Here is a 9222-nt window from a genome sequence, read left to right on the forward strand (position 1 = left end):
TCTGCTCGAGGCCCTGCGTCTCCTGATGACGTCACTATACATGATTGACTGAACGTTTGCACAATTAAGCAAAACATGGTGATTGGTCCGGACAACTTATCAACGTAGTTATAGCAGGTTTGTATGTATGGTTTGTAAACATGGACAATTTTTATGAAGAAAATCTCCATGGGCCACGCGCCTCCCGATGACGTCACTATACGGCAACTCCACTCAAACTACTTGGCGCCTGCAGTCTGCAGTCAGGGATTTTGCTTGCACTCATTTTTAAACAATGGCGGCGGCGGCAACAACAGCAGGAGCGTATCGTTTTGACAATGCCTCTTCTCGGACAAAACCTGATGTCTATAACACTACCTGCGGTAAAGTGATTGTGGAAGATGAGTTTTTACATTTTATCTCTGTTAAGATAAAAACACTGCCGCATGATGACATTGTTTTGTTGGCTACAAACAATTTTTCATCTGACTGGATTGAAGAATCCAAACGACTCCTACATGAACTGTGCCCAACCAAGCAGCGTAACATCAAACATAAGGGAGCGCAGAAAGACGTAAATAATGTAAAGGACTGTTTGAAGTTGTTAAACGAGCGTGGTGAGAATATTCCCCGTTTTGTTTCGCACTACCTGGACGACCTTCCACCTGTTGGTTTCGGCAACATTGATGCCTCGGCCCTGCTTGGTAGAATGGAGCGTCTAAGCCAGGAAGTCTCTGTACTAAGAGGAGCTATGGAAGCTCAGGCTACTGTGAGTGAAAATCTTGGACGAGCGACGGTGGATCTGGAGCGCCGGCTGACGAATATTGAACCACCACCTCATGAATCCAGTCGGGCTAATGAACCCGTGCATGGATCGACGCAGGCTGAGGCGGAATTGGAAGAGCTACGTGGGAAAGACGCTAAACCGCAGCAACCAGAAGACGCCTCCAATCAACAAGTCCTGTCTCCGGCTTGGAGTACTGTTTTGAGGAAAGGGAAGCAGAAGCCCCAGAAACCCTTGAAGGGAGCAGTATCATTGGAACATGGAACACAAAACCGTCAAAAGCGGGAGCAGCACAAAGGAGGAATTATTGGCACTGACATAGCGGCTAATATCCCAGTGGTTAGAACCAAGCTGGTAAGTGTCTTTGCTACGAAATTCTCTCCCGACCTTGATGTTGACACTCTGAGTGCCTACCTAACTGAGAAACTGGGCAAATCGGTGACATGCAGGAAGATAGATTCGATGCGTAACCGATTTAGCTCGTTTCATATAACTGCAGAGTGCTCGGAAGTTGCTGAAATATACGATCCTAAACTCTGGCCCTCAGGTGTGTATGTGCGTCGCTACTTTGAGGCGCGCAGACCAAAAAACGACAGCATCCGTTTGGCTCATATGTCAGAGACTGGTAGACTGCAGCAAGACAACGTACCTGCATCTGTAACACCGCAGATGAGCAACGGCCACGCAGATCCCGATAAATAAATGACTGGTATTAATATTGTGTCATATAATGCGCGAGGTCTGCGTGTTGGACACAGTGAAACAGACAGAGCGCGTCGCCTTGTGGTGGACAAATTACTGGAGACTTGTGATATACTGTGTGTGCAGGAGACATTCTTAGCTAAACAGGACCTGGAGAAGTTGAATTGCATACACAAAGAATTTTACGGCGCTGGTGAATCCACTACCGACCTTAGCACCAGAATAATTCGGGGAAGGATAGCCGGTGGTGTTGCAATATTATGGCACAAAAAATATGATCAACTGGTTGAGGTGATTAGACTGGGTGTGGATTGGGCCATAGGGCTAAAATTTACTTGTGGAGACAAACTTTTTATTGTTTTAAACATATACACACCTTATGAATGTCCTCAAAACGAAGACGAATTTCTTAATAGATTGGCTTTTATTATGTCTTTTATGCAAGATAATCAATCTACTTGTTTTTTTATTGTGGGGGACTTAAATGCAGATGTTACAGATAAACATTCTACATTTGCTTCGCATTTAATGCAATTCTGTCACAGTAATGCCTTAATTCTTTCTAGTAAGGCACTTTTGCCTAGCAACAGTTACACCTATATTAGTGAATCATGGCATACAACTTCCTGGTTAGATCATTGTATCTGTTCAGCTGATGCTCATGATTCCATTCTGGGAATTTGTGTCAATTATGACCTCGCCACTACTGACCATATACCATTCTCCTTATGTGTAAACATGAATTGCATACCTTCTGTTTTGCCTGTAGACTATAATATAAGTACAGGAAAAATAGTATGGGATAACTTGACTGAAAAAGATCTATCAGATTATTGCTATCGAACTAATGATATGTTCAGCAATATATATTTACCAAAGGGAGCAATCTCATGTCGTGATATGAATTGTAAAGACCCTCAACATGGTATTGAGTTATGTACTCTATATGAGAATGTTGTGAAATCCCTTCTTATCTCAAGTAAGCCACTGCATAAAACCATCTCGCATAGCACCAAGCCGGGTTGGAACGACTATGTAAAAGAACATCATGCAGAGGCCAGAAGGGCTCTTAAAGCATGGGCTGACGCAGGTAAACAGAGACATGGTCCCTTGTTTGAATACAAAAAACAAGCAAATGCTAATTTTAAACATTCTTTAAGAATCATAAGGAGAGATGAAAATACTATGAGGTCTGACTCTCTCGCTAGAAAGTTAGGAAATAATAATGTTAAGGACTTCTGGAAAGAAATAAAGAAAGTAAACAACTGTAAAACGTCACTTCCATCTACTATTGATGGTATTACTGGTGTAAAAGAAATCACTCAGTTATGGAAAGAGCACTACAGTGCGCTATTTAATTGTGTCAAAAGCGATATTCCTGACATAGGAAACATTCACAGTAATGAGAATGTGACTGTATGCCCACAAGAAATATATCATACAATTATGACACTGAAAGACAATAAGGCCTGTGGGATGGATAACATTTCCGTTGAGCATTTGAAAAATGCAAGTAAAAAATTCTGTGCATTACTCTCTATGTGTCTCACTAGCTGTCTAGTACATGGTCTGTTACCTAATTCAATGCTATCTGTCATTCTGGTACCTACCATTAAAGATAAAACGGGTAAGATTAGCTCCTTGGATAATTACCGACCCATAGCTTTAGCTAGTAGTTTATCGAAAGTTTTTGAAAGAGTCCTTCTAAATAGGCTGGAAGAGTTCTTTTTGACCTCTGAAAATCAATTCGGTTTTAAACCCAAACACGGTACAGACATGTGTATTTTTGTGCTACAGGAGATTTTAGATCTGTATAATTTGCACAACACTACAGTATTTATGTGTTTTATTGATGCTTCTAAAGCATTTGATCGCGTGAACCATCAAAAATTGTTTTGCAAGTTAGAAAACAGAGGTATACCCAAATATCTAATTAGAATAATGGCCTATTGGTATGGCCATCAACTAATGTATGTCAAATGGGGTAACTCATTGTCTGACTCGTTTAATGTTGGTAATGGAGTAAGGCAGGGAAGTATATTGTCCCCTTACCTTTTTAACATTTACATGGATGAACTATCAAGGCGCCTGAATTGTTGTAAAACAGGCTGTGTAGTTGGTGACCGCATAATCAATCACATAATGTATGCGGATGATTTGGTAGTCTTATGCCCATATAGTGCTGGCCTTCAACAATTACTAAGGGTCTGTTCCCAATATGGATGTGATTTTGATGTCAAATACAATGCTAAGAAAAGCAATATCATGATTGTTAGAAGTAGATCAGATAAGCATCTGATAACCCCTGACTTCTCTTTATCTGGCATTGTCCTCAATATACGCAATGAAATTAAATATCTGGGACATTACATAACTGATGACCTATTTGATGATCGTGACATTCGTAGGCAGTATTGCATGATATATGCTCAGGCTAATATTTTGATCAGAAAGTTTGGTATGTGTTCATCCTCTGTGAAGGTAGCTCTTTTTAAAGCTTTTTGCACTTCATTTTACACAGCCCATCTATGGCGAAGATATAAAAAAAGTAGCCTGCACAAACTTTATGTGGCATACAATGATGGCCTGAGGCTCCTACTTAAAGTGCCTAGATGGAGCAGTGCTAGCCACATGTTTGTACATACCGCTGTTCCCACATGTGCAGCTGCACTCAGGAATCTCATGTATAAATGTATGTGTAGATTATCTGTGTCATACAATAATATAGTAGTAATTTTAGTGAACCCTGTTTTTAGTACAGTGAGATTTTTCTCAAGATTGTGGAAACATTGGCGTCATCATTTATTTGTGGCTCAGTGACTGTCATATTATTCTCTGTTTGTCTTTTTCTTTATCATTTGTTTTTACTATGGACCTCTTTTGTGTCTGAAATAAAGATTGATTGATTGATTGATCTCTATTTGTACTGAATCAATATTATTGAGTTAATTATCGCCGATTGTTTGCCACTGTCGGCTATTTCACCAAATACCTATAATACTTTAACGAGCATCGTAAATTAACAAAAAAAAATTTATTTGTTACAAATAGAGACCACAGGCGCAATGTAGTTTCTTTGAGTGGAGTTGCCATATAATGATGTCTTGTCCCGCTTTGGGGCCACTCTGCCTGAATAAAATTCCATCACATTTTAATATTGGCTATTTTTAATTGGAAGAATTTACTTATCGGCCCGATGTAAAATTCCACCAAATCGGCCGATATTTTATCGGTCTGATAATATTGTGTATCCCTGCTGAGAACGCTGTGTGAAAAGGGCTCTGGACACTTAGAGATGCTGATCTCACCTCTGAGCGTGGCTCTGGCTCTCAGCTTCCCCACACAGAGTGCTTTTAGAGGGAGGGACTCCCTCCTCTCTGTCCTCACACTGATCCATGCTGCTGAATTCACATCCACATCAGCTCACACACACTTTCTACCTTCACCTGCAGAGGAAACACACATCATTCATCTGATCATCAACTCTGATCATCCTTTACATCATTAGTGCTGGAAAAAGATCAGCTGCTCCTCCTCTGATTGGCTCTTCTTCTCTGCTTCATATCAGCTGAATGCAGTCAGACAGCAGTGAGAGGCAGAGGAAGCTGCCATCAGCTGCTGTACTTCTACTATCAGTCCACTAGATGGAGCCATGGAGCAACATTTCATCCACTGACACTGATTTACTCTGACTGAACATCAGCAGCTATTTTATTTCACAATCATCAGACTCTACAAGTGGATTATCTGCTGCATCAGGGATTAACTATTTAATAATCTGACTGAATCAAAGACATTTTACCATTGATTTCATTTTATTTTGAAATGACTCACAGGAAGCAGTGAGAAAAGAATTGCTGATCCTAGCATTAATGACAGAAACAAATGCTCTTTACTGTCAAATAACAAAGAAAAATGTAAATACTTCAATATATAATGTGTCAAATTTCCATCATATACAGCAAAGTAATGCTCCATACGAGGGATTGCTGCAAAGTCAACAAGTCTATTCCAGCAACCGTCCACCGTAGCTCCATGTTCATCCAGGAGGAGTGAAAGCTGCAGGTCAGTGACTGGATGCAACCTGCTGGGTTTCCTGAGAGAGACTCTGAACCATCCTGTCTGGATAATCTGATGGAATTACCTCTGGAAAGAAGATTGAGGTGACATGATGTGAGCTGGCGCTAGAGAAATAAATTTTGAATTGAATAAAGTTTTGAGCTGAACTGGTAAGCAAAAGGAAGTGAACTTTTTAACAGAAATCAATTTGTAATAAAACTCCTCCAAACAAAAATGCATCAGTCTGATATTTCTTGGTGAAAACGGGCCTGGATCCGTATTACAAAGATCCTCAGAGCCTCTCAGAGCTCCTGTCTTAGTCTAGAAACTCCTCCCTAAGACTCTGAGCGTCAGAGGTTCAGATGCTGCTGAGACTCTGAGGAAAGATGAGACATTTCTATCTTAGTCAGGTGTGGTTGACCCTGTCGCCAGGTGCTGTGATTGGTTGATGGTACAAAAAAAACATAAATGCACTCTTAGTGATTAAAAGAGAGAAATGAACCATTTAGACCAGATGAAGATGAAATTTAGCTAAATTAATTTTACTGGCATTGTCTGCTTGTGTTTAGTAAATGCATGACATAAAAAAATGTAGGAAAAAAATGTAGAAAACCAAAGGAGTAGCACATCTGTCCACTCAGCTCTGTTGAAAAGTGAATTAGTTCCTGGATCACGGCGCGCAAAAAAAAGCATATTTAAGTGTAATACTGCAGATCAACGCGTCTTTTTCTGGAATCAAATGAGGAGATGGCTTCACACCAGCAAACTTCTAGATGACCTATAGGCTGCTGACATCAACATGTACAAAACAGAAAATACTGCACAGCCTCTTTTAGATATCTTCTTTGTTTGATTTCTTCACTTTTTACTCATGATTTAATATTTTCAGGTTATTAATTTATCCTCTATAAAAATACGTCACAGCCATCCCTTTAACATGTCCTCCTGCTGAAACTAATTAATTTCTCTCTATGGGGGGATAAAGTTTTAAAAAAGTTGACTTTGTAATGTGCTTTAAGATTAAATGTATTATGAATCGGAGCTATATAGTAAAAATGTATTTAAAAAATCAAAAATTGAAAGGTTTCTGTTCTCATTTCCTCCACTGTGTAGCTGCTGGATTAACCAATCAGCTCTCTCTGTTTCCACCATCTTCCTGCTCCAGTCGCTCTTAAAGTGTTTTATCTTCCTCTGTTTTATCAGTAGAAGAAATAAGATTTTAATGTTAAAGATGAAGTTTGCTTCATTTTTTTTTTCCTGTGTAACATTTTCCTCTGTAATGTTTCTCTGTTCATTTTCAGCACTTTGAATCTTTGCTTCACAAATAAACTTACCTGCCTAACATTTTCCACATTAGCAGCTCGCTTAATGCTAAAGATACTTTCTGAATAACTTTTATAGATGAAATTCTGAGAAAAACCTTAGAATTCCTGAAATGATAAGATTTCTCCTGAAATGACGTCACTAACAGCTACTCTCAGCCTCAGGACTCTTGGTGAAAACGGGTTTGGCGACCCCTGCTGGCCTGTTAGCGCCATGACGTCAGTGTTGATGCCAAGATATGAAAACATGACGTAATTTACCCAGAGAGGAAAACCAGAATCAAAGACATCAGCTGATCATCATGTTTGGTTCCAGATCATCATTAATCCCATAATCCTGTACATTAGTCTCCAAACAGCAGAGAATAAACTTTAAGATGAAATCAGAGTCATTGTCTGCAAACATCAGAGCAGAAACCAACAGGAAAGTTCCTAGAAAAAAAGTCCTAGCAGGAAAGAGAGAAAACTCACAGTTTGTTCAAACGGTCCGAAGGAGAGCAAACAGAACCCCCGTAGAACCGGACTGGGTTCTGCCTGGACAGGACGAGCTCAAAGTGAAAGACGGTACAAGTGGGAACGGCTGCAGTAAAACGGGCTGAGGGGGCTCAGGACGGCCCGGTTGGTCAGGTTACATCTGGCCTGTGTTAGAAATGGGACGTATGAGTGGAACGTCAGTTATCCTGGCAGCTGCATGCTAAGACAGTCTGGAACACAACGTATCAGATAGAACCCAGTGGTGATGTATTTAACTGATGTGTGCAGGCCTTGCATTGTACCCAGACTTCTCTATAGAGCCTATGGGAGGATCAGGCGGGACCCTTAATACATTCCTTTCTTCCTCGCATCGTGTCCAGAGCCTTTCAGCGCTGATGTGTCTGTAAACATTTCTCTGACTTTTCTAGATTAAAAGAGTTAAAGTATAGATTTCTGCGTCGTCTATTGAAAGCACTCTAAAGTACAAGTGGGGGTCGCCTTAGGGGAAAATTCTGGGCCTACCAAAGATGTTTCACCCCCACAGAGGGCGGCAGCTCAGACACATGAAGCCAAATCTGCAGCAGAGCTGAGTGGGCTGATACCAGGACCAAAATATTATCAAGTTCAGTTACTTTGTGCAGTTTGCTAATAAATAAATCAGACTACTTTATGTAACTAAAGTCCTGATGAAATGTGTTTAGAATTGTGTTTTAATATGTTACATTTTAATTGTTTTAAGGACAGTATCAGTGCTGCCGACTCACGAAAGTTTTAAGTGACTTTAGAGAAAAACAAGCAAAGCAAAGTCGTGTTCTGATGCGTCTACTCTACCAGGGCGTATATATACACTACATACACGCAGTGATTCAGCCGCTACAGCCGTTTAGTCTGTTATTTACCACGCCACGAAATGTTTAAGAGAAAAAGTTTAAACAGAGGAGGAGGACTCAGATTTTAACATTCAGAAGCTTCCAGGTTTGATTCCTGCCAATCCCCCCCCCTCCCCTCCCTCACACACACACACACCCACACACACACCCATCTATATGAGCATTCCAAAACCACTGGACTCTCTGACACTGCTCTGAACTGGTTTCAATCATACCTCGCTGACAGAACGGAGTACATCTCAATTGGCAATACAAGTTCACGGCATCACAAAGTCACCTGCGGAGTCCCCAGGGATCAGGACTGGGGCCCATCCTCTTCATCATCTACATCCTCTTCATCACCGGTCATGTCATCAGCCATCATGGAGTCTCATTTCACTTGTACGCTGATGATACACAACTGTACATAAAATCCCATCCTACTGCAGCTTCAACAACAGCATCATCATCTTCAACACTCACTACCTACCTGGAGGAGATAAAGATGTGGATGAAACACAATTTTCTCCAGTTGAACAGCTCCTTGTTGGCACATCACACCAAGTCCAGTCATCCTCCATTACTGGTATAACCATCTCTGACCAGGACATTCCCATCTCCACAACAGTCACCAGTCTTGGTGTAACATTTGATCCACAACTAACCTTTGAACCCCATATCAAACAACTCTGCAAAATCTCCTAATCTAAGAAATATTTCAAAACGCCGTTCTACACTCACCTTGGCTGATGCAGAAAAACTGGTCCATGCCTTTGTCTCCTCCAGGCTGGACTACTGTAATGCACTTCTCATCAGGATCCCTAACAAGAGTTTGCAGAAACTACAATATATTCAGAACAGTGCTGCAAGGATCCTGATGAGAGTCCGAAAGTATGACCACATCACACCCATTCTCCACTCCCTTCACTGGCTTCCTGTTTCTGCAAGGATTGAATACAAGATCTGAATTCTCACCCATCAGTGCATCTATGGAAATGCCCCCCCCCCCCCCATACCTGAAGGAACTGCTCAC

At 40.9% G+C, this 9222-nt stretch overlaps 1 long non-coding RNA gene across 1 annotated transcript; it reads right to left on the reverse strand.

Annotated features, from left to right (window-relative positions):
• Positions 1-5261: 5261 nt before the first annotated feature.
• LOC118557094 lies at positions 5262-7450 on the reverse strand. The gene is made up of 2 exons (XR_004927586.1): positions 7318-7450; positions 5262-5609 (listed from the first exon to the last, which is right to left on the reverse strand). It is a non-coding gene; the product is annotated as an uncharacterized LOC118557094 (long non-coding RNA).
• Positions 7451-9222: the final 1772 nt, after the last annotated feature.

This window comes from Fundulus heteroclitus, chromosome 22 (genome assembly GCF_011125445.2).
Source record: "Fundulus heteroclitus isolate FHET01 chromosome 22, MU-UCD_Fhet_4.1, whole genome shotgun sequence".
Classification (NCBI taxonomy): domain Eukaryota; kingdom Metazoa; phylum Chordata; class Actinopteri; order Cyprinodontiformes; family Fundulidae; genus Fundulus; species Fundulus heteroclitus.